A 25,236-nucleotide genomic window follows, 5' to 3' on the forward strand; every position below is an offset into this window, starting at 1 on the left:
ACTCAAAGAACTAGGAGCAATAAGTACTGAACACAGGGGTCAAGGACAGTCCAAACACTGAGACTCAAGCCAGGAGAAGTGAATTCTCACTCCAAGGGCAGAGGCAGGGCCAGAAATGGGGACTAAGCCAAGAGGGTCAGCAGTTAGTCCAACAGCCTGCCTTAGTCTGTTTGGGCTGCTGTAATAGCATACCATAAAGTGGGTGACTCATAAACAGCAGAAATTTATTTCTCACAGTTCTGGAGGCTGGGATCATGGCACTGGCAGACTCGGTGTCTGGTGAGAGCCTGCTTCCTGGTTCGCAAGCAGGTGTCTTCTTGCTGTGTCCTCACATGGGGGAAGGGAACAGGGAGCTCTCAGTTTTTTTTCTAAGGGCACTAATCCCATTTCTGAGGGCTCCACCCTCATGACCTAATCACTTCCCAGAGGCCCCACCTCCAAATACCATCACATTGGGGATTAGGTTTCAACATAGGAATTTGGGGGCACACAAACATTCAGTCTATGGCACAGCCACTGGAATGTTGAGTTCCTAAAGGGCCCCCAAGGGAGAAAAGCATCTTAAACAATTATCAAGAGCAGAGGGAGCATGCCTGAGGGCCCTATCTAGGGCACTTGAGTATGTCATATTGTTAAAAGGCACAGGGTTTGGGTTGCTAGTTCAACATTGAATCTAAAGATCTGGGACAGTCATCTTGTTAAGGTTTGACATGCAGTTACTGCTTCCTTTATGAAACACATCTTTAACATTTTTTATGAGAAATTTCTGAATTGAAACTAGAAGCTTTCCAGCTGACAACTAACTGATGTCTCTTTGATGTGAACTGATGTCACATTTCCTGCTGGGTGTACCGTTTATCTCACTCATAAAGAATGCAGAATGTTATATGGGATTGTCACAATCTTAAAAAAAAAAAGGATTTGTTTTGCAAAGCCTTGTTAAAGGTACAGTTTCTTAGCCATGTTGACACTAAAATATAGTTTTATAATTAAATTATTCACACTCTCTTCATGCTGTAAGTAAAGTAACTCTATACTATATAATTCCTGAAAGTATTTACTGCCATGGCTACATTATATCATGGTTGATAAACTTTGCTAGCTGTCACAATGGCATGGGATTCTCTTCTTAGATAAGGAGAGTGTTTAGAGGATTTCCATCTAGAGTTTATTTATTTCATTCAGTCACAGTTTGCTGAAACATTGAATTCGTGGGATGTTTCAGGGATTTACTGGGGCCGTGATGAACAGAATGCTCACCCTCAGGACTATCTCAGAACCTCCCTTAGGAGAGTTTCTCTTCTTCAGGCTAATTAATTGGTGCTAATTGTTTTAGTGGGTCCACCTGGTTCCTGCTTCCTCAGTGGAGCCAGTTTCTGGATATTCCAAGGTGCCAGCACTGTGATAATTAAGAATAGAATTTATGTTTCATTTTCAGGTGGGGCTTTAGCATTGGGAAAATTGTGAAAAACAGAATGTAAATACTTAGAGAAGAGCAGAGTCAGCCAGGCTCCCCGTGAGACAGGAGCATCAGCCTGAAATCCCCATTGGTGAGCAGGTCTAAGCCAGCTTCTCTTAGCCCTGCTACAGGAAGTTTGTGTTCTGAGCCCTCAGGCCTCTTTCTTTACTGCCCAGATTTAGCCAGCTATAGGAGGTATAGTTAATGACTGGAAAATGATGGTAAATTAAGTCATTTTCTAACAGACTTTCCAAAATTACAGATCACAGAGGGGGTGGAATCTAGAGGAAAATACACCAGGTTGGAAATATTTGTAGTTGACCCTGTGTGTGACTCAAACAGGCCATTTAACTCCCCTGTGTCTCGGTTTCTCCTGTCGAGGCTGGATCAGTCACACTTGCTTCTCTTCTGCTTTGCAGGAGACATGAAGAATGCATAAAGGGAGGAGCGCTTGAAGTGCCCAGGGCAGGGGAGGAAAATGTACCTGCTTTCTCCAGTCTTGGCAATGCTGGAGATGCTGGTTCTTGGCTAATGACAGCCTGAAGCTCACCACCCTGAATCCCTGCCTTTACCAGGACTTGCTTCTATTTAAAAATCCTCTGTCTACATCCTTTGCGTTGCCCATCCTCTCATCCACTCTGAAAAGCGTGTTGACTCCATTGTTCATTCGTTCATACTTATCATTGGGCGGATTTTTCTTTTTTTAACTCTAGTCTTGTTTTCAGAGGAGTATCACTCACCTTGAAGTCTAAGAGCCAAGGAATTAATGAGTGGTCTGTGTGGCCGGTTTTAATCGTTTCTTTAGGTAGCAGAAATACAATGGCATTTTTTTTTTTTTGGATGTAAGGTTTTTAAAAATTGTGGTTAAAAACCATGTAACGTAAAATTTACCTTCTTTCTTTCAAGTGTACAGTATCGTAGTGTTAACTATATGTGCACTGTTGTGCAACAGATCTCAGAACTTTTCCATCTTGCAAAACTGAAGCTATATACTGTTTGAAAAACAGCTCCCCTTTTCCCACTCCCCCCAACCCCTAGCAACCACCATTCTACTTTTTGTTTCTAAGAATTTGACTACTTTAGATATCTCATATACGTGCAGTATTTGTCTTTTTGTCTCTGGCTTATTTCACTTAGCATAATTTCCTCAAAATTCATCCATGTCTTAGCATGTGACAGGTTTTCCTTCCTTTTTAAGGCTGAATGATAGTCCATTATATGTATATATTGCAGTTTGTTTATTCATTCATCCATTGATGGACATCTGGGTTGCTTCCACCTTTGACTGTTGTGAATAATGCTATGAAGATGGGTGTGCAAATATGTTGGGGTCCCTGCTTTGAATCTTTTGGATATATAACCAGAAGTGGAACTGGTGGATCATATGGTAATTCTATTTTTAATTTTTTTGAGGAATCAACATACTATTTTCCATAGTGGCTTTACCATTTTACATTCCCACCAACAGTGCATAAGTGTTCCCATTTCCCCACATCCTTGTCAATACTTTTATTTGATAGTTGTTATCCTAGTGGATGTGAGGGTAACAGGTGTTTTTTGAGTGCCTACTATGTGCCAAGTAATGTTCTAGATATTGTGGATACAGTGGTAAATAAGATAGACAAGCCCTGTCCGTAATGGGCTGGCTTGCTTATGTATGTGTTTTCCCCCTAGCTTTATTGAGATAGAGTTGACACATAATATTGTGTATGTTCAAGGTGTACAACATGTTGATTTGATGCATTTGTATACTGTGGAATGATGACCACCATAGTATTATCTTACCCCTTCATCCCATTACGTAGGTACCATTTCTTTTTTGTAGTGAGAACATTTAAGATCTACTCTTTTAGCAACATTCAAGTATACGATACAGTATTGTTAGCTCTTATCACCATGCTGTGCAGTAGGTTCCTCAGAACTTGTTACTCTTATAACTGGAAGTTTGACCAACATCTCCCCATTTCCCCCACCCCAGGCCCTGGTAACCCCCACTGTACTCTCTATTTTTCTTAGTTTGACTTTTTTAGACTTCACATGTAAGTGATATCATAGAGTATTTGTCTTTCTGTGTCTGACTTATTTCACTTAACATAATGCCCTCAAGGTACATCCAAGTTGTTGCAAACGTCAGGATGTCCTTCTTTCTCACTGCTGAATGTAATATTCCATTGCATATATATATATATATATATACACCACATCTTCTTTATTCCTTCACCCATTGATGATCCTGATTTCAATTCCTTTGGATATATACCCAGAAGTAGGATTGCTGGATCATATAGTAGCTCTATTTAAAATTTTTGTTTCTTTTTCTCCCCGAAGCTCCCCTGTACATAGTTGTATATTCCACTTGTATGTCCTCTGGTTGTGCTATGTGGGACACTGCCTCAGCATGGCTTGATGAGCAGTGCCAGGTCCACACCTAGGATCTGAACCGGTAAAACCCTGGGCTGCCAAAGTGGAGCATGTGAACTTAACCACTTGGCCACAGGGCCAGCCCCTCTATTTTTAATTTTTTGAGGATCCTCCCTACTGTTTTCCGTAGTGGCTGTACCAATTTGCATTCCCACCAACAGTGCACCAGGATTCCCTTTTCTCCATACCCTCACCGGCACTTGTTATCTCTTGTCTTTTTGATGATACCCTGTAAGGGGCTTATTTAAATATATACCCCAAGTTGCTTTTCCATCAGTAATGATAATTTTAAGCTAATTACACATGCACATTTTTTTATCTGTTACTTTTAAAAAAATCTGATACAGTATATACTTGTAGCATAGCTCATTAGATTTAAGGTATAATTTCTGTTTGGGCAAGAGGAAAAAAGCTAATAGGCCCATGTGGATTCTCCTATGACCTTGTTTGCATTAACAAACACATTTCTACATCATCCATGGGTCAAAGAGGGAGTCTCAAGGTAAACTAAAGAATATAGTTGATTTTTGACTGACTAGTTGATTTTGCTAGTGAGTTAGCCAGGAAATAACAGGCTAGTTTTCAGCTTGTTTTGCAAAGCCTTGGGATTACTTTTTGACTACCACAGTCAAACAGAGTGCCGGACTTGATTTTTGAAACATTGGGTGAGACTCAAGTCCCAGATAGCAAATAGATGTCAGTACTCTTACTATCTCCAGTTGATTGGTAGCAGGTGCCTGGAATGCAGTGTTGAGAAGGATTCTGAGGTCTCATACTGGGCTCAGAGGGAAAGAGGGCTGTGGTAGATTCTCAGTGTTTGCCATTGGTGAGAGAGGGGGAGTGGTGGTATATGTGCTTTAGATGTTCTCTAGGGCCATTTGGAAACTGTGCTCAAATGAGAAACCATTGCCTTCGTGATTCTTTTCCTTGTTTCTCCTAATGTTAGAGTTGAGCAACCTCATCATTCTTTTTTCTTTTCTGGGCTGGCAGGAAACTCTAAAGCAGAAGAATAGGAACAGCATGCAATAAAGGAAGAAGCAGGTCTTTTCCTCCAGGATGTATCAATCAGATTATTGTTGCCTGGTGGGCTGAATCTGATTACATGGCCTTGTGATAGCCCTGGGCCACAATACCAAAAGGAGACGTTCAAGGGCAGATAGCAGCCAAGGGAGCAATTACAGTCAAAAGTCTAATTAAAGGACAAAGCTGGAAATCCTCTTTTGGTCTTGGTCTTCAGTTACTGTGACATTTTAGAAACAGAACGTATGTGAGACAGAAGAGATGACTGGAAATGGCACCAAATCCTTCATGTGCTCAAATATATGCTCAAAAAAAAAAAAGTGCTACTCTAAGTCTATGTTCTGCGAAAACGATTTTGGTGTGTGAAATTGCAGTTGCTATGACAACCAGGGGCTACAGCCCACTGCCTCCTCCTCCTGAGGAAAACAAGAGTTGATGTTTATGGATGAGAACTACGCACTGCCTTAAAGAAAGAATGAGCCTAGGATGTGTTCAAGTGCCAGGCCCTCACCTTGTACCCCAGAGGAAATAAGTTCTCTAATAGTCTGTGATCATCCGCCTTTTGGGTTACGTCCTCCAGTTATCTTTAAGTAAGTGAAGCGTCTGGGTCCGTGTCTGACATCAGGAAGAAAATATCTAAAGAAGAATATCGGTTGAGTGGAAAAAATTTTTTAAGTATACAGTTAACCTGAAATAGTCTGTTTACAAATTCAGGATAAGGTACCCTGTCTTGCTCTGGCATTCAAATTCATAAAGGAATGATGGAAACAAGGATTTCTGACTCAGTGGTGCTTCCTTGTTTCTGGTCTTTTCAGACTTGTGTTTTCTTCATTGATTTCATTCAAAGCGACATAGCCTGTATTGGACCTTGGAAGCTCTTCACATGTCAGGGCAATCATTTACTTCCAAATGGTGAGTGTTTTTCACGAAGAGGGTAGACTAATTGAATAGTAGTCTCAAATCTCAAATGTTCTGGAGAACAGACTCATCCCCATCTCAGTCAATGACACCATTATCTTTCCAGTTGTTCACGTAAGAAACCTAGGAGTCATTTTTGACTTTTCTCTTTCTTTCACTCTCCACAGATAATCCATCAGGAAATACGGGTATCCCAAATCTTCCCACTTCTCCCTGTTTCGGCTCCCACCAGGGCAGTTTTAGCATGGCCACCTCTTGCCTGCACAACTTCGTGTTCTCCTAACTGGTCTTTCCTTGCTACTCCTGCTTTTTACTAGTCATTCTCCCTGCAGCTGATGGGATGATATATACATACTTTTGTTGTTGTTGTTGTTGTTGTTGTTGTTGTTTTTTGAGGAAGATTAACCCTGACCTAACTGCTGCCAATCTTCCTCCTCTTTTTGTTAAGGAAGACTGGCCCTGAGCTAACATCCATGCCCATCTTCCTCTACTTTATACGTGGGACGCCTACCACAGCAATGGCTTGCCAAGCGGTGCCATGTCTCCCTACATATTTTCAATTAAACATTTTGCTTTGAGATAACTGTTGATTAACATGGAGTTGTAAGAAATAATCAGAGATCCCCAATGGTAACCTCTTGCATGACTATAGCATAATATCACAACTAGGATATTGGCGTTGATACCTCAAGATACAACATTTCCATTACAACAAGGATCTTTTATAACACACCTACTTCCCTTCCACTACCCTCTACCTTAGCCCCTAGCAGCCACTCATCTGTTTTCCATTTCCATAATTTTGTCTTTTCAAGGATATTATACAGGTGGAATCATACAGTATGTATGTCCTGAACTTGTAGCATTGTTTTCAAAGAGTGGTGATAGAGCACATCCTTAGATTGCTCTTGATCTTAGAGGGAAAGAATTCAGTCTTTCACCATTAAGTATAAAGTTAGCTATAGATTTTTGGTAAGTGTTATTTATTAAGTTGAGGAAGTTCCCCTCTATTCCTGTTTTTCTGAAACTTTTTTCATAAATAGGTGTTGAAATCTGTCTCGTCTTTTCGGTATTGATTGATATAATTATGATCTTTCTTCTTTAATGTGTTGGTATAGTAGATTACATTGATTGATTTTCAAATGTTGAAGAAGCCTTGGGAATGATATGTAATTATTTTTATATATTGCTGAATTCTATTTGCTAATATTTGTTAAGAATTTTTTTGTATATATTCATGAGGGATATTGCTCTGTAGTTTTCTTTTTTTTTGTGTGTGTGTGCTTTGGTTTTGGTATCAGGATAATACTAGCTTCATAAAACGTATTGGGAAATGTTCTTTCGTCTTCTATTTTCTAGAAGAGATTGTGTCGAATTGGTGTCAAGTTTTAAAAGATTTGGTAGAATTCTCCAGTAACACTGTCTAGGCCTGGAGATTTATTTTTGGGAAAGCTTTTATAGTACAAGCTAAATTTCCTTAATAGTTATAGGACTGTTCAAATGATCTGTTTCATATTGTATAAACTATTAGAGTTTTTGTTTTTCAAGGAGTTGGACCATTTCATCTAAGTTGTCAAATTTGTATGTATAGAGTTATTTCCTTGTTAAGCTTTTGATGTCTGCAAGGTCTGTATTGATATCCCCTGTTGAATTGCTGATATTGGTAACTTGTGTCTTCTCTCTTTTTTCTTTGTCGGTCTTGCTAGAGGTTTGTCAATTTTATTGATCTTTTCAAAGAACCAGCTCTTCATTTCATTGATTTTCTGTGTTGTTTTTCTGCTTTAAATTTCATTCATTTCTACTCTTATCTTTATTATTTCCTTCCTTCTTCTTGCTTTGGGTTTATTTTGCTTTTCTTTTTATAGGTTAATGAATTGGGAGCTTATATTATTGGTCTGAGACTTTTCCTCTTTTCCAATGTAAGCACTTGGTGCTATAAATTTCTCTCTCAGGGCTGCTTTAGCTGTGTCTCACAACTTTTGATATGTTGTATTTTCATTTTCATTTAGTTTCACATATCTTTGATTTACTTGGAGACTCCCTCTTTGACCCAGGGATTATTTAGAAATGTATCATTTAGTTTGCAAGTGTTTGGAGATTTCTCTTTTATCTTTCTTTTGATGTCTAGTTTGATTCCATTGTGGTTGGAGAATGCACTCTGTATGATTTCAATTTTTAAAAATTTCTTGAAGGTTTTTTTTAATGGCAGTAGATATGGTCTATCTTGATATATGTTCCATGGGCACTTGAAAAGAATGTGTATTCTGCTGTTGGGTGGAATATTCTGTAAATGTAGATGAGATCCTGTTGATTGATGTTGTTGAATTCTTCTGTATCTTTACAGATTTTCTGTTTGGTTGTTCTGTCAGTTGCTGAAAGAGAAGTGTTGAAGTCTTCAACTAGAACTGTGGATTTATCTATTTCTGCTTTCAGTTCTATAAGTTTTTGATTCACGTATTTTGTTCTTTGATGCATATCCATTTAGGATGCTATGGCTTTTTATTGGATTTACTCTGTTATCATTATGTACTGTTCTTCTCTGTCTCTGGTGATGTTTTTGTTGTTGTTCTGAAGTCTAGTTTACCTGATATTGATATAGCCACTCCTGCATTCTTTGATTATGTTTGCATGGTACGTCTTTTCCTGTCCTTTTACTTTCAACTACATGTATCATTATATTTGAACTGAGTTTCTTGGGGACACTATATACTTGGGTCATATTTTTTTATCCTTTCTGCCAATCTCTGTCATTTAATTGGTATATTTGGACCATTTGCATTTAATGTAATTATTGATATTTTACGGCTTAAGTCTCTTATTTTGTTTTTTGTTTTCTGTTTGTTTTGTCAGTTGTTTGTTTCTCTCTTTTTCCTGCTTTCCGGTAAATTACTTGATAATTTCTTAGAATTCCATTTTTGTTTATCTGTAATGTTTTTGAATGTATCTCTTTGTATAGCTTTTTAAATAGTTTTTCTAGGCATACATTATATACATATAACTTATCACAGTCTACTGGTTGCCATCATTTTACCAGTTCATGATATGAAAATTTTATGCCCTTTTACCCTTCCCCACTTATAATATAATCTTTGCAAATATTTCCTCTATATACATTTAGAGCCACATCAGACAGTGTTATAGTTTTTGTTTTAACCATTAAACATAATTTAGAAATCTTAAGAGGAGAAGAAAAATATATTTTTCTACATTTTTACTATTTCCATTGTTTTTTCTTCCTTCCTGATGTCCCAAGATTCCTCCTTTTATCATTTCCTTTCTGTTTAAGAGACATTTCTTTAGTCATTCTTTTAGGGTAGGTCTGCTTGCCCTTCATTCCTGAAGGATATTTTCGCTAGATATATGATTCTAGTTTGATGATTCTTTTCTTTCAGTACTTAAAAAATGTGCCACTTCTTTCTGGCCTTCTTGATTTCTGGCGAAAAAGCTGCTATGATTATAATTGTTTTTCCACTATAGGTAAGATGTCATTTCTCTCTTGCTTACTCTTTTCAAGATGTTTGACTATGATGCGTCTTGATGTGGACTTCTTTGAGATTATCTTCTTTTGGGTTCACTCTGCTTCTTGAATCTGTATATTTATGTCTTCTGCAAAATCTGGGAAATTTCCAGCTGTTATTTCTTCAAGTACTTTTTCAGCTTCATCGTCTTTCTCCTCTGCTTCCAGAATTCCAAAGACATGAATGTTAGATCTTTTGTTGTGGTTTGATAGGTCCCTGAGCCTTGGTTCACTTTTTTCAATCTACTTTCTTTCTTATGTTCAGGTTGGGTAATTTCTGTTGTTCTATGTTCCAGTTCACTGTTTCTTCCCTCTGTCCCCTCTATTGTGCTATTGAGCCCATTCACTGAGTTTTTTATTTTGGTTATTGTATTTTTCAGTTCTAGAATTTCTGCTTGGTTCTTTATATCTTCTGTTTCTTTGCTGACTTTCTGTTTGCTTCAAGAATGTTCATAATTGCTCATTGGAGCATTTTTCTGATGGCTGCTTTGAAATACTTGTCAAATACTTCTAACATCTGTCATCTTGGCATTAGCATCTGTTGGTTGTCTTTTTTCATTCAGTTTTAGATGTTCATGGTACTTAGTATGAATGAGTGATTTTTGATTGGAACCTGGACATTTTTGGACTTATAAGACTCTGGATCTTATTTATCCTTTCTGTTTTAGTTGGTGCTTTCTGATACCCCTGTGACAGGGGAAGTGAGTGTGCTGCTTTGTTACTGTCAGGGGAGGATAGAGGCCCAGGTTCCCCAGTCAGCCCACGTTGAGGCACAGCAGGGGAGCTGGGTAGGGTGGTCCTCTGACTCCTCTTTGGGCCCCTACTGATACCTCCCTGGGTGCAAAGGGTAGAAGTACCCTGTTACCATTCCCTATAGGACCTCCGTGGACCCCACAGGGAAGTGTTGGCCTCATTACTACTGGGCAGGGGTGAAAGTCCTAACTCTCTACTATGCTTTCTCTGCTGCCCATCTGGATGGGGTGTCCCTTTACACCCTGGTGAGGCTGGAAGTCTGGCTTCCCCAGTTAGCCTCTCTCAGTGTGGGTGAGAGTGGGGTCACAGTGTTTTCTATGCTCTTTGGTTTGAGTAATTGTCTAAAAGCTTTCTGCCTTGTTAGGCTGCCCCTTTCCTAGTCCTTTGCTAGAAGGAGCAGGGTTTTTTGTTTGTTTTGTTTTGTTTTTGTCTACACCCATTGGTGTTTCCAATTTTATGACTTTTTCAGGTCCAAGTCTGGGATACATGGGGCAAAATGAAAACCCTGAGAATCCACCACTGTGTTGTTCCCTGGGCCCCAAGGTCCCTACTTCTTCTTGCTACTTTTCATAGTCTTCTTATGTTTGTTTTATGTATTGTGTCCAAGGCTTTTAATTATACTTAGTGGGAGGAATAGGGAAAAGTATATCTACTCCATCTTCCCAGAAATAGAAGTCCAGAGCGATCTTTAAAAAAGAAAATTAAATCATGCCAACTTTCCTATTTAAAACCCTCCAGTGGCTTCCATTGTACTCAAAACAGAGGCTCGCCCCTGGCCTGCAGGGCACCATCCTGCCATGCCTACTTTTCCATCCTCTGCCACATGCCTTCCTCCCCTTTGCTTTCTTTGCTCCGGGCACATTGGCTGTTTTAAAATTAGTTTTCTCAGCACACATATATGAAGCCTCTATTACATTTCAGGCACTGATCTAGGCATAGTGTTCTAGGCACAAAGTCTCTATCTCCTGGGGCTGACATTGTTTCTGTTCCTGGAACACCAAGCTCATTCCTGCTTCAGGCACTTACACTTTCTGGAATGCTCTTTCCACAGCTCCCTCCTCTTCACTAAGGTCTCAGCTCACAGGTCTCTTTCTCAGAGAGACCCTCCCTTTCTACCTGAAAAGGGTTTTCTACCTTGGCTGCATGTTGGCATCACTGAGGGAGTGTTAAAAATTCTTCAAGCCCAGAGTAATTCATCCCAGACTGATTAAATGCAGGCCTCTGAATGTGGCCCAGGAATCAGTGTTTCTAGAACTTTCAAGGGGATTCCTGTGTGTTGCCAAGGTTGAAGCCACTTAAGATTATCTAGTGAGTGAAGGAGAATTATCTCACCCCTTCACTCTATCACTGCTTATCACTATCTGAAATTATCTTCTTTATTTGTTAATTTGTTAATTTTTCTCTAACTTCTAAATCTTATCTAGTAGGTAAAGCAGGTTTAAAGTCCATGAATGGGAAACTCAATTTCTTCCTTGCAATAAGTGGGTTTCTGCTTCAGATTCTGGAGACTGAGACTCACATGCAAGCAAGGGCCCCGTGTGACTTGGTCTCTCTGACTTCTCTGGTTAGACTTCCGAGTGACTAGTTTTCTACTTTTAAAGCAGAACTTGTAGGCCTGGACCTGGTCTGGAAAGGGCCTCTCAGCGAGTGGTGTCCTGGCTAAGCCTGCTTCCCTCTGTCTGAGGTCTCCAAGGACTTGCTTCCCTGGTGCTGGTGACACACATGCTCTGAGGAGATGGCCCCTGGGGTGTGGTTAGAATTGGGGGGGAGCAGAGGGACCAATTCATCTCAGTTTGTCCAGGATTTTCCTAGTTTACGCCGTGAAAGTCCTGCGTCCCACAAACTCCCTCAGTCCTGGGAAAGCCAGGATGGTTGGTCGTGCTCGGAGAGCCTGTGGGTCATCTCAGCACCTTTCCTGCTTGCATCTGGGAGGGGAAAAGGATGAGAGGGCATTGACGTGGTCCAGGATCACTGCTGGGCTGTCCAAGTTCAATTCTTCAAAGTCTTGCACTGTTGAGGGCTTGCTAGTGGATGTTTTCCTTCAGGCAGCAAACCAAGGAGAAGGATGGGCATTTCCTGGGCCAGGATCTGTGTATCCTATAGGTTCTATCTCCAAATTCTCGCCCAATCCGTATTTTTCCGGGGGGGGGGGGGGGATTGATGGGCTGGAGGGGCTCCCATTGGGTTCCCAGGAACAGTTTGAAAAAAGATTCCTTGATCTGTATTCATTAGCCCTCTTCTCTGATCCTGTGTCTTTTGTGAGAACCAGGAGCACTGTGTAGTTGTGGTTTGGATATTGGGGGAGGTGAAAAGTAAAGTGACAGCTGTATGATGTGAGTTGACATTAAATACACATTTTATAGCAGTGTTTCCCAAAGTGTGGTCTGAAATTTCCTCTTTCAGGATTACCTGGGGGCGCTTATTAAATACAGATTCCTGGGCCAAACTCCATAGACTATGAGTCAGCATGTTTGAGAAGGGAACCAGGAAACTGCATTTTTGCAAGCATCCATGTAATATTCATGAATCCTGACATTGGAGGACCCCTCCTCTTTTGCTCTATACTGTTTAGGTGATGTCTAGAGGATGTTGGGGGAATTCTTCATCTGATTTTACCTCTTGTTAGAAGAGCCATGAAGAAAATATTGGGGACTTTGAGGGGCTTTGTTATATATTATCATTCTGCTAATTGTGTGGTATTAAGGTTTGGGTGAACTTTAGAAGAGCAATAGTAATCTTCCTGACACTTTCCTGATGCTGTTCTTTCTACATTTAGCAGTGGAAAGGGAGAGAACTTGGGTGGCAAGTGACAGAATAGTATCTTCAGAGCAGTTTAACAGCATTTCCTCTCAGCTTTACAGGCCTCCGCTAGGAGGGAAGGGCAAATTAAATGAGGGAAGTGAGTCAAAATCACATAGAAAAGAAGATAGCGCTTGCTACCCTGTGTTCTGAAACTGGGCTGAATTCCCAGAAGATCTTTCAGCTATTTTTTGTTGAAGTCAGCATTTTTTCCCTGTTAACTGCACCTGCTGCCATCAGATGTCTGGTGTTTTAAAAATAATATCTACTCTAGAGAGGGATTCATTGCATTAGAAATCCAGATGACATCTTAGCTGGGAATTTGGCTTTCTTTCCCACCTCAGGCAGAACTATGCTTATGTGAGAATCTTTTGTGCTAGCAGAGAGTGCTGTTGATCTGTCAATCAACTGGTATGTTCAAACTCCAGATGTGAGCTAACTTGCAAAATGTGATTCTGGGAGTGGCTGTTTGATTCATTGTGACTGTGGCTGATCTGGGGCTCTGTTTCAGTTGATGGTGACTTTCATGGCGGCGAGCAGGAGTGGATGGACAGGAGGCCTCTTAATATTCAGGATTAAATTGAGTCCCTAGGTTAGTCTAACATGGCTCAAACTGAGGACAATAAAAATAATGATTTAGAAGTATAAATTTTTTTCTTGATTGTAAATTACTTCATAAAGACATACAAGTGAGGCCATTTTGTGCTGGCTTTTTTTTTTTTTTTTTAAAGATTTTATTTTTCTCCTTTTTCTCCCCAAAGCCCCCGGGTACATAGTTGTATATTTCGTTGTGGGTCCTTCTAGTTGTGGCATGTGGGACGCTGCCTCAGCGTGGTCTGATGAGCAGTGCCATGTCCGCACCCAGGATTCGAACCAACGAAACACTGGGCCGCCTGCAGCGGAGCGCGCGAACTTAACCCCTCAGCCACAGGGCCAGCCCCCATTTTGTGCTGGCTTTTGTCCCCACTTGCAGGACACCAGCCCTCTTCGAATTCTAGTGGGGCATTCCACATGTGCCCTTAAAAGTCTGGATGGCCATGTGACAGCCACACTTACTCCCTCTTCCGTTTCAGCCATCAGGCTCTGATTCCACATCTGTTGGTGCCTTCTTCATTTAAATTGGATCTCCTTCATACTTTCTTCTAGGCTGAGATTACTTCCCTTTCCCCCCAACTTCCCAGAAATTTGCTTCTTTTTATCTCCCTGTGTTCCAGGCACTGGCTGAAGTTTCTGATAAAGTCTCTGAATTAATTTTTCTTGAACAAAGGGGCTTGGGCAAGGACCGTAGGACTGGAGTCCTGCTAATACAGCGTGGTCCAAGGTCCTTTATTATGTGGTGAGTCAGGAACACCATATCTCAATCAGATGCTCAGGGTGTAAACTCATACACAGCAATAGAACTGACAACATGGAGAGGTAAAAATGTGTTCTGGAGGTATCATGATCTGGTGGGGAGCTGATGGCTCTGATGATCACCCTTCCAGCATAGAGTGGCAGAATTATACATTGTCATAATTAGCCTGTGCAATTAGGATAATTTCACAGATATTTGCCTCAATTAACTTTGGTAGGAAACTAAACAGTAATTTCTCACATGAAATAATTCCACAGTGACTGCCTGGGTATCACGATGTACCATTGTTTAAAGTAGCCTGTATTTTCTACGAGGAAAATCCATATTTGTCTCCAGTATCAAGTATTGTTATGTCTTTATTATTATTATTAATAAATAAAATTTATTAAATAAGTAAAAATAAAATTATGTATCTTTATTATTATTGTTTATAATAAATTTATTATTTGTTATTATATAAAGAAAGCACTTTATACTTTATTTAAAACAGCTTAATTTAAACCAAATCAAGCTCATCTAAAACCTATGGAGGTCATGAAAAGTCCACTTTCTCCACTGTGCCTGGAGGTTGTTTGATTGTCTGGACCTACTTGGGTTGTTGCAGATGGAAACAAATCTGTAAGAACTGGTTCTGCCCAAGGAGTTTGGCTGGATTCTATTGGATTCATCACGTAGCTCACTTAATTGGTGGTTCGATGCCACATGTGGTCTGCCTCAGGTGTGCCTTAAATGTAGGGACTTGTTGACAGTAAGGATTTTTTTTTATTTGTTTTTTGATGATTTATTTATTTTTATAGTTTTATTTATTAACTTAATAATATTCTGGCTGTTTTTGGGCTAGGAAAATTGCATCCTTTCTCATACCTAAAGCAGAACAAAGGTGAAAATGTTCCACAAATTGTAGATAATAGGGAGGTACTTAAATGTCTCTGGGTGTACAAAATGTGAAAAATCCCTCTCTCTCTCTCTCAGTCTCTTTATACATTTTATAAAAAGAAGTACCTTCTGAAGGGTCTGCCCAAAGTACAAGAGCTGAGTGTGGAAGACAGCGGCAGAGACTGGGATGTTCTCCAGTAGCCTTTCCCGCTCTTTCTGTAACCATGGAAACCCTGATTTTTAGATGGGTGCATGGCTGCCTTGAGTAAAGATGGTCTCCATGACAACCAGTGTGGTCATGTGACCAATACAAGGCATCCCATGATGGCTTCCTGTAATTTTCCTTGAGGACAATTGACACATGCTGCCCTTTTCCCTGCGTCTTCATCCCTTCTTCTGCTCTGCTGCCTGAAATACACGTGTGTGGCGGAGCTTCAGTTGCCACCTTGGGCTGTGAGGATGGGGCCCCTGTATTTGGCATTGTGGACTAGTGAGTTGGAAAGATGCTGAGAACTGTGTGGGGCAGAGCCCCTATAACCAGCCCTAGACTGTCTCTGGGTTTTTATAGGAGACGGAAAGACATCTTTGTCTTGCTTAAGCTATTATTTCAGATTTAGCCAAATCTAACCTTAAGTGATACAATAATGCTACCCTTTAGGAAGCGAGACTTCCTTTCCTGGAAGCTTATTATAGGGCTAATCATCCTTAAGGACAAAATATTCCTTTCTATTTTTAAAAAAGTTATCTTCGATGCAATCTACCTGTTTTCTCTTGTTCAAGTCTCTGAAAATGGAGAACAATTGGTTGACTTCTTCATAATAAATCTGTGAAATATGACTTTTGCTTTAATTTTATAACTTTTTGTCAATCATTGGATTTAGAACTTTAAACAATTATCTTATTTTATGAAAAATATGCATGCCTAGACTCTTTTTTTAGTAAGAGAAGTGGTTGTACGAGGCTTGGGTTCTAATTATGCCTGTGATTTGTTATTAGTGGATTACAACAGCCTTACTCTTAGCAAAATGAACAAGCTGTTTGCTGAACTGTGAAAGGAGGAGACAGAGAGAATGTACTTATAATATCTAGGGGGAATTAGTAGAAAATGGGCTTTCTCTGTGTGTGTGTGAGTGAGAAAAAGAAAAAGAGAGAGAGATAATATCTTCAAGGCAAAACACTTCATACGTTTAATTGCCGCGCTGTTTTACGGCTTCCTGGGGAGCAGAAGGCTCACTCCAGTGAGGGCGCCATATCAGATTCCTCTGGTGCATGAAATTGGGGCCCGTGTCTGAGAGGCCAGACACATTTCTGTGCCAGCTGTCTCTATACTGACTTATTCAGGAGATGACATTCTCTGCAAAACAGTCACTAAAAGCGACCTTTAAGGGAAATGTAATGGAATAACTATGATTTCCCTCGTTTCTGTGTCCTGTACCTTCAGGCACACACTACCTCACTCACTTTTTTTCTTTTAATAACAGCTTTATTAAGATGTAATTCCCTTACTATACAACTCACCCTTTTAGAAAGTGTACCATTCAATGGTTTTTAGCATATTTACAGAGTTGTGCAACCATCAGCATAATGAATGCTAGAACATTTCACCACTCCAAAAAGAAGGCCTGTGCTCATTGACATCCCTGTTTCTTCCCAGCCTCCTTCCACCCCAGCCCTAGGCAGCCACTCATGTACTTCCCGTCTTTAAGAGCTTGCCTCTTCTAGGCATAATATGCAAATAGAATTATAAATATGTGGTCTTTTGTGACTGGCTTCTCCACTTAGCATAAGTTTTTGATGTTCATGCGTGTTGTAGGATGTTTCAGAACTTCATTCCTTTGTATAGTTAAAAAATATTGCATTGTGTGGACAGACCACCTTTTCTTTGTTCGTCAGTTGATGGACATTTGGATTGTTTCTGCTTTTTTGGCTGTTAGGAATAGTGCTGCTCTGAACGCTGGTGTAGAGGGTTTTGTGTGAACCTGTTTTCATTTCTCTTGGGTCTATCCCAGGAGGAGAATTGCTGGGTGTGGTAGGCAGCAGAATGGTTCCCGCTCGAAGAGAAGAGACAGAGACCTAGGAACGGGTCAGCTCTGGCCTGGAGGGGGATGTTTAAAGTCTTCACATTGGAGCTGTAATGCTAGTCACCATGTTTTCAGGTGAGGTGGGGACAGTGCTAATAATGTCAAAGCAATAAGTGAAAACATTTTATAACAAGGAAAGCAGTCAAAATGAATTCCTTCCTAGAGATTTGGCTTAAGTAGCTATTCTCATTTTAATTTTTGACTAGAGTCTGTCAAGCAACTTATGCTCTTAAGTCCTTTCTGGGAGTGTCCCAAGCTCACCCCTTCATCATCGGATGGGTCACTTTCCCCTGCAGATAGATAGCTGCATCCTTACTCATCAAGGTTTCCCAGGTTCTACCCCAGAGAGGTAGTTATGCTTGTAAACTCCTGTTTCCTGCAGGCACGTCTCACCGAGAACTTGGGCATCCTTTCTGATCTCATAGCTTCCTTACTCACGCCAAGTTTTTTCATAGATTCATCCCGCCAGAGTCAAAATAGTTTCCAGGGATGCATCTTTGGTCCTTGTTCTCAGCGTTGGCATTCTACCTCTTCCTGCAGAGGCAGTGTGGTGTAGTGGTTACATCCTAGGCTCTGGGAGTCTGTCTGCCTGCTGCTGAATTCCAGCTCCACCTCTTCTTATTTCTATCAACTTGCACAAATCACTTAACCTCTCAGTGCCTCCGTTTCCTCATCTGTAAAATGGGGCTAACTAGTACCTATCTCTTGGAGCTGTAAAGCATGTAAAGCTCATATGGTACACGTAAAGACTTGGGCACTTACTAAGTGCTCCCTGAACGCTGGCAAGTAGCATCATTCATTCCAACATCAGCACACTGTGTCTGCTTGCATTCCAGTTACTCCAGCCTGGACAAAGCTCTACCTGCAGTGTGGGGGAAGGGAGTTTCACTCATCCGGAAGAGCCTCTGCTCTCAGGTTTGTGGTGTGGTGGAAGCAGTAGTTTGCCCGTGGGGCATGCTAGTGTCTCCTTACACTCCTCATCGATTCTCCTGCTTCCTTCTAACAAGGGCAGGCATTTTCATTTCATTGGAGCAGAGGAGAATCACACTTTTATGATGACTTGTCCTGTTCCCTGAGTTAATTGCAAGAAACCATGTCTGGCACCTTCGATCTCTGCTACTCTCTCAGCCGATGCTAAGTCTGTGACCTTCTCGAGCTCCCTGTGGACTGCCCTTCCAGCTGGCAGAGGGCCAACTCTGGGTTGTGCTCACCCCCCAGAGAACCAGAAGGAAACCTGAGCAGCATCCCGAGGAGCTCTGGCCCCATCCACCTCACACTCAGCGTCTCTTCCTCTTCTTTGGTTCTCCTTCCCAGACAAATTGTCAATGTCAGCAAGATGCGCGTCAGTCAGACCAGGAGCTGGGGGCCTTTCCTCCTACCTTCCCCACCTAGTCACCCACCTGTCCTAGGTAAGGATGTTCCTCTGGGCCTGCTCTCACTGCTGCAAAGCAGTCAAAACATTAGCTCTCTTCCCCCATCCCCCACAGGTAGTAAGGGCCGAAAACCAACTTCACAAATATTTGTATTTCAACAACAGACTTTTGGAAATAGAAAAATTAATCCCTAAAGGTGACGTTTTCAGCATTATATTAGGCTGGCCAGAAATAGGGGTGTGTGTGTATGTGTGTATGTGTGTGAACATATTTTCTCTTTCACTTCTTTAGTTTAAAAGCAAATTAAGCTGCACACATTTATTGTGCCATCCCCCAATTCCGCTTTACTTGAGGCAATCAGTGTTGACAGCCTGGGATGTATCTTTCCACATCTTTCTCTGTGTTCCTGTAGGGACCACAATTTGCCATGATTTATCCTAATGATGGACATTCAGGTTGTTTTCAATTTGGGGGTCACTGTCCACAATCCTTCAGCAAACATTTGAATGTACAACCTGATATATTGATTCTTTTATTTGTAGGATAGTTTCATAAGAGGAACAGCTCAAAGTACATGCGTTTAATAGATACTGCCAGGTTACTTTCCAGATAACTATAACAATCTACTTGCCTATCAAAAACGTATGAAGATGTTTATATCTCCTTACCCTTTAATATTGGATCTTACAAATTTTATTTTTGCCTAACAATGGTGGACAGTGTTTTCTCCTTTTTATTTTAATTTGCATTCTTGCCATTCCCTTAGGATACACCGTGTCAGTGATCAGGGTTCTTTCTTGGATCCTGACCCTGAAGGCACCTTTGGGAATGCTTTGAGTTTTCTCCCCCACCAGCTTCAGTTTTCTCCAGGTAAGAGCTGAAGAAGCAGCGTCAATGAGCACAGAGGATTTTAATCATAGAAGCTGATGTGTGCTGTATGAATTTGAAACGATAAAAAAGATGGATTTCATGTAAATACAATTTGGAAAGGTTACAGGAACAGGGAGGAAAGAATAGATAATGTGTGTCATAGATGCTGTGGGTGTTCTGGCTTCGCCCCAGCTCTGCAGTGGTCACCCTGCGGGCATCCTGCCCTGCTCTGCCCCACTCTCTGAAGAATCTACGCGAGCCCCCTGCAGGAGTCAAAGACCTTGCACTCAGCTAGCATGTTGGGTTTAGAGAAAGGAGCACGTGGAGTGTGAAGGACTTCCCGAAGCGAGCAGCTTCTGAGCCTTTCTCCCACCCTCCCTGCTAAAACTAGGTCCATCTTCCTTCCCCCTTGCCTGAGGTTTTTCTAGCTCTTGAGCATCCCTGAATCCTGTCTTAACTCCAGCTGTGGAAACTTTTCAGCCCTTTTCCAGAAGTGTACCCCCTCTCAATGTCCTTTGCTGAATAGTGAATGGATTCTTCTAGATGGATTTTTCTTTCCATTTCTGCTTCTAGCCTTCACCCTCAGTTCCCTCATCTCCTGCTCTGCTCTGGCTCGCTCAGATTGGATGTCTCTTGGACCTGAGTTGTACTATAATCCTGGGGACTTGTTTGTTGTGGATGGAAGCTTTCCTCGGAGGCATAAGGTTTCCTCCTTCTTCCCTCTCCTGCCACTCTGTCCCCCTTCTCAACTAGCATGCTCTGAAGTAGGCACCCCGGTGCAGTTGTGCTCACTGTTTCCAGGGGGTGCTTTCCCCTAGAGGTAGTGAGCGTGATCTGGGAGACAGAGCACTGATGTAGGAGGGTCTGCCTGACCCCAGCAGATCTCTTCCTGAGCATATGGTGGACTAGAGCAGTGTTCAACCCCAAACCGGCTGGATTACTTTCCAGAAATGTTACAGTAATCCATTCTGAAAGGTATATACCCTACAAATGCTGCCTTGTCCATGGAGCACAGGGCGCTGTGCACAGGGACTATTCTTTCTTGATCTTCATATGACTCCTCACGCATTCATTGGGAAAAATCAACGAGAAGTGACAGCACCTGCTGTAGGCAGGAATTTTTGAGGAAAAGTTTCTATACACATTGCTGGTGGAAATGAGAAATTATTATCACAGAAATAAAAACACCACAAAATAAGCATATATGTGCAACAATATTTATTGCAATAATGTTTATAATGGCAAAAACCCATAAGCAAAGTGAATGCCCATTTGGAGGATAAAGGCTGAATAAGCTATGGTATAGTCATACCATGGAAAAGGGGGATTTTCCCACTGTATATTGCATATGTATACGAAATAAAATTCTATGTTTACAAAATAAATAAATTCTATGTTTACAAAAGAAATAATGACAATGTGCCACATACATCTGTAAATACAGTGAATGTGTTTATATATGATTACCTGGTGAAAATGGAGAAACGTGTTCACATTGGTTACTTAAGATGATGGGGTCCACACAGAAGAACAGCGTGTGCAAGTGCCATACCATTTATATAAAATTATGTATATAGGCATAAAGAGATGTATTAAAAGATGGTGACCAGAATATTAATCATGTTTATCTTAAGGTGGTGGGATTTCAAGGGATTTTTCTGTCTTGCTATACTTTTCTGAACCATTTGAATTTATAGCAGTGAATATATCTTAGTTTAAAAAAATTTAGCAATAAACTAAAACTATCTTCATTGTGAAAAAGCAGAGAGGTAGAGAAAGAAAATATGGAGATTGTGATGTGCAGCCAGAATCTTACTGCTGGGTTCCCCTCAAACTTAGGGTCCAAGTAGGATCCTCCATGACTAGTAAGCATAGAACTAGTGGAATACATTTCCGTATGTTCTTTCATTTTTCCATTTATTATTTTTTTTCATCAACAAAGATATATTTAGTATTCATGATTATTAGGTGCTGCTCTAGGCATTGGGGGTGTAGATGTAGAAATATGTAATAATAAGATATACAGTGGAGATGCAGTCCCTGCCCTCATAAAGCTTCGGATTTAGAGATTGGCACATATGGTTAACTAATTCCCAGTGTAATAGATGCTGCAAACAATAAGTACTCTGCACGATGAGAAGTTCCAGGAGGACCTGCTTCGGATTGGAGGTGGTGGTGGTCAGGGGAGGTTTCTTTGAGAAGACCTGAAAAATGAGGAAAACTTAGAGATGGTGGGGCGGAGGGCAGAAGGAACAGTCACATGAAGGCCCCAGGCAGAGGCGAGTCTTGGAGTTTTAGGGACTCAACAGAAGAAGGTCCGTAGGGGCTGCTCCGCCCACTTGTCCACAGCACTGTTCCAGGGGGCACTGTTCACATTCAAAGCCGTAGACTTGTACCTATGACAGTTAAACAGCAATGGCAGCAAACTGGCGCTTTTCTAATTCTCACAGAACCAGTGATGGGGCAGGCTGGACTTCTAGAATTGTTTTTATGAACAATGGGAAAACAGTAGAAGTTTTCAAGAAGGGGAGTGATGTTCCTAATTGCTTCTAAAATGATCATTTTCTGAGATGGATAATACTGGAGGAGGGGGAGATTTGGCAAGAAGGTCAAAGTTTAGTTTGGACATGTTAAGTTTGAGATACTCGTGAGAGTGCTAAGTGGAGATGTTGGGTGGGCGTATGGATATCTGCTTGGCATGTGGATATCTGAGTCTAGGGCTCAGATGAGAGGTGAGATGGTGCAATAAACATGGGAGCCATTACAATTTGGGAAAGAAGGTCAATAGTCTGAAATGGTCTGGGGAGAAGATAGCATGAGAAGGGCCAAGACTGAGCCCTGATATAGGAGGAGAAGCCGTCAAAAGACGCTGAGAAGGGGCGAAAGCAGTAGGAGGAAAACTAAGAGAGTGTACCCTGGACGTAAGTGTCGCTGGCAGTTCCTAATGTCCGACTGGGCACTGAACCAAGACCTTGAGTGATCTGGGTAAGGTCATCCCATAAGGTAAAGGTGGATGCTGCCACCATCAGGCCCTCACTGCCCTCCCACAGTCCTTGTCTCCAGGGTTAGGGCTGTGGCGTTTATGTTCTTTCCAATAGCCACTGATCAGGGCAAATCACATTTTGTCAGTTGAGTAGCTACATTTTCTGATTTCATTAATTTTACAGCTGATGGAAAGAAGGCAAACTGGTAAACTTATTTTAAGGCCTATTAATCGTTTGGGGTTTGAGATTCATTAGACTTCTGAGGAAGTCGAAGAGCATAAACAGGAGATTTACTCTCAGGAGTTAACAGAACTACATCTAGGAGAAAAGTTTAAAGGATTTTGATTTTTTTTATTTCTTACAGGAAGAGTAAGTAAAATTTGCCACTGTGAGGAAAAATTATTTTGTGGTTTCTCAGTGAGTACTGAGATGCCATTTGTGACTTCTAGAAAAAAGTCTCACTAGTTTGTAGTTATGTGATGATCAGTAAAAGAAAGTTAACCAATAATGATACTCACAGGACATTACAGTTATTTAACACTGACTATGGCTAAGGCAGTGTTTGGCACTTTTTATACATTTTCTCCTTTAATACAATAGCCCTGCCAGGTAAATGTTGTTGTCCTCATTCTGTAGATGAGAAAAGTAAGACAGAGTCTATGCAATGTGTCTAAGTGGTGGACCTGAGCACATAGCAGCTTAAAGCAATGAGCATGTATTAGCTCACAGTTTCTGTAGATGGGGAGTTTGGGAGCAGTTTAGCTGGGTGTTTCTGGCTCACAGTCTCTCATAAGCTCTCTCAGTCAGGACGCTGGCCGGAGCTGCAGTCACCTGAAGGCTTGAGTGGGGCTAGGGGATCTCCTTCCAGGTTGGCTCACTCACATGGCTGTTGGCAGGAGGCCTCAGTTCCTCACCACATGAATCTCTCCATAGGACTGCTTGAGTTTCCTTGAGATGTGTTAGCTGGCTTTCTCCAGGGCAAGTGATTCAAAAGAGATTAAGACAGAAATGGCAGTGTCTCTTATGACCCAGCCTTGGAAGTCTCACTGTCATTTCTGCTACATCCTACTGTTTACACAAGTTGGCCCTATTCATTGTGGGAGAAGCTTACACAGGGATGTGAATACTGGGAGGCAGGGGTCATTGGTCATCTTGGAGCCTGCTTATCATGGGGTGCTTTAGGATACTGCTTTTCCCAGAAGTTTTTTTTTTTTTTTTTAATGCTTTTTGGTGGGGAAGATTGGCCCTGAGCTAACACCTGTTGCCAATCTTCCTCTTTTTTTTTTCACCCCAAATCCCCAGTATGTAGTTGTATATCCTAGTTGTAAGTCATTCTAGTTCTTCTGTGTGGGATGCTGCCACGGCATGGCTTGATGAGTGGTGTGTAGATCTGTGCCCAGGATCTGAACCAGTGAACCCTGGGCTGCTGAAGCGGACCATGCAAACTTAATCACTTGGCCACAGGGCCAGCCCCCAGAAGTTTTAACAATTAGCAAAAATACTTTTTTTCTGGGGCCGGCCCGCTGGTACAGTGGTTAGGTTCACACGTTCTGCTTCTCGGCAGCCTGGGGTTCGCTAGTTCGGATCCTGGATGTGGACATGGCAACGCTTGGCAAAAGCCATGCTGTGGTAGGCGTCCCACGTATAAAGTAGAGGAAGATGGGCATGGATGTGAGCTCAGGGCCAGTCTTCCTCAGCAAAAAGAGGAGGATTGGCAGTAGTTAGCTCAGGGCTAATCTTCCTCAAAAAAAAAAAATATTTTTTCTGTACACAACTTATATAGTCTTATCTAGAAACAAGGGAGATGTAGATGACTCTTCCAGGTTCCTTCTGTCCATATGAATATATGAAGTCCATTTGGTGTTGTAGATTACCTCCTTACTCCTCTTAAAGAATTTCAGAGTTCTTTATTAGAAAAATGACAGTTTTAAATGTTGCAGCAAGGCACTGTTAGCTTGATCATTGCATATATACTCAGTTTTATTTCCTCAATTGGGATAATATTAAAATATGTTGGCTAATATATATTAGCCAGTGTTTTGCCTTCAGCCATGGTATTTGTCTGCTTAAACCTTTATAAGAATAATGTCAGGGACAAGACTAATGGAAACTGAGGCTTAATGAAAGTGAATAGATTTTATATTTTATCTCATTTATTTCATCTACATTGAATCAGTGACATTGATTGCACTGTGAAAGCCAGTAATTTACAAACCCACAAAGTGGAAAATCAATATCTCACAGGATAGAAAGTTCTTCCCCTTGCCTTTTGTTTTATAATGGGAAAATAAGAGGTCACATCCTCTCCTCACTGATCTTAGTGTTTTAAACAAGCTAATAGCATTTTGTGCTGATTTTATTTTGAACCAGCAAGAAAATTACATGGTGAATAACTCAGTATTATTCAAATCAACTAATATTAGAGGAAAAATGCAAGAATTGGAAGCTGGTTATTCAAAATGCTGAAATGTTAGGAGAATTCTCCTTCTCTGTTTATCTGTGTTGCTGTGGTCACCATAATCATGAATCCTGGCTTCTTTGAACATGGTAACAAAGCAAAGAAACCTTTTGTCTAGTTTTCAGCCATGTGGCTAATGAAGATTCAGGCACTGAAGGGCTAGGTTGCCTTAAATAGATATTAGGAAATGCATACAAAATAGGGCTTGGCATGGGAGATAAATGGAATTGAAATTATTCTCCCTATTATTGTTATTATTTTAAAGATTGGCACCTGAGCTAACATCTGTTGCCAATCTTCTTTTCTTTTCCTCTCCCCAAAGCCCCCCGGCCGAGTACATAGTTGTATATTGT

The 25,236-nt window shown here is 41.0% G+C and overlaps 1 protein-coding gene across 3 annotated transcripts in view; it reads left to right on the plus strand.

Annotated features, from left to right (window-relative positions):
• Positions 1-25,236, plus strand: part of GPR176 (G protein-coupled receptor 176) — a 108,818-nt gene that overhangs the window by 59,252 nt on the left and 24,330 nt on the right. Inside the window, exon 2 of one of the 3 annotated variants that reach the window (XM_070584272.1) lies at positions 19,338-19,441. The exons of the other annotated variants lie outside the window; for them this stretch is intronic. The gene's annotated coding sequence lies outside the window, so the exon portion shown is untranslated. The remainder of the gene's footprint in view (positions 1-19,337; positions 19,442-25,236) is intronic. 3 annotated transcript variants of the gene reach the window in all.

The sequence above is a fragment of the Equus przewalskii genome, chromosome 1, assembly GCF_037783145.1.
Source record: "Equus przewalskii isolate Varuska chromosome 1, EquPr2, whole genome shotgun sequence".
Classification (NCBI taxonomy): Eukaryota; Metazoa; Chordata; class Mammalia; order Perissodactyla; family Equidae; genus Equus; species Equus przewalskii.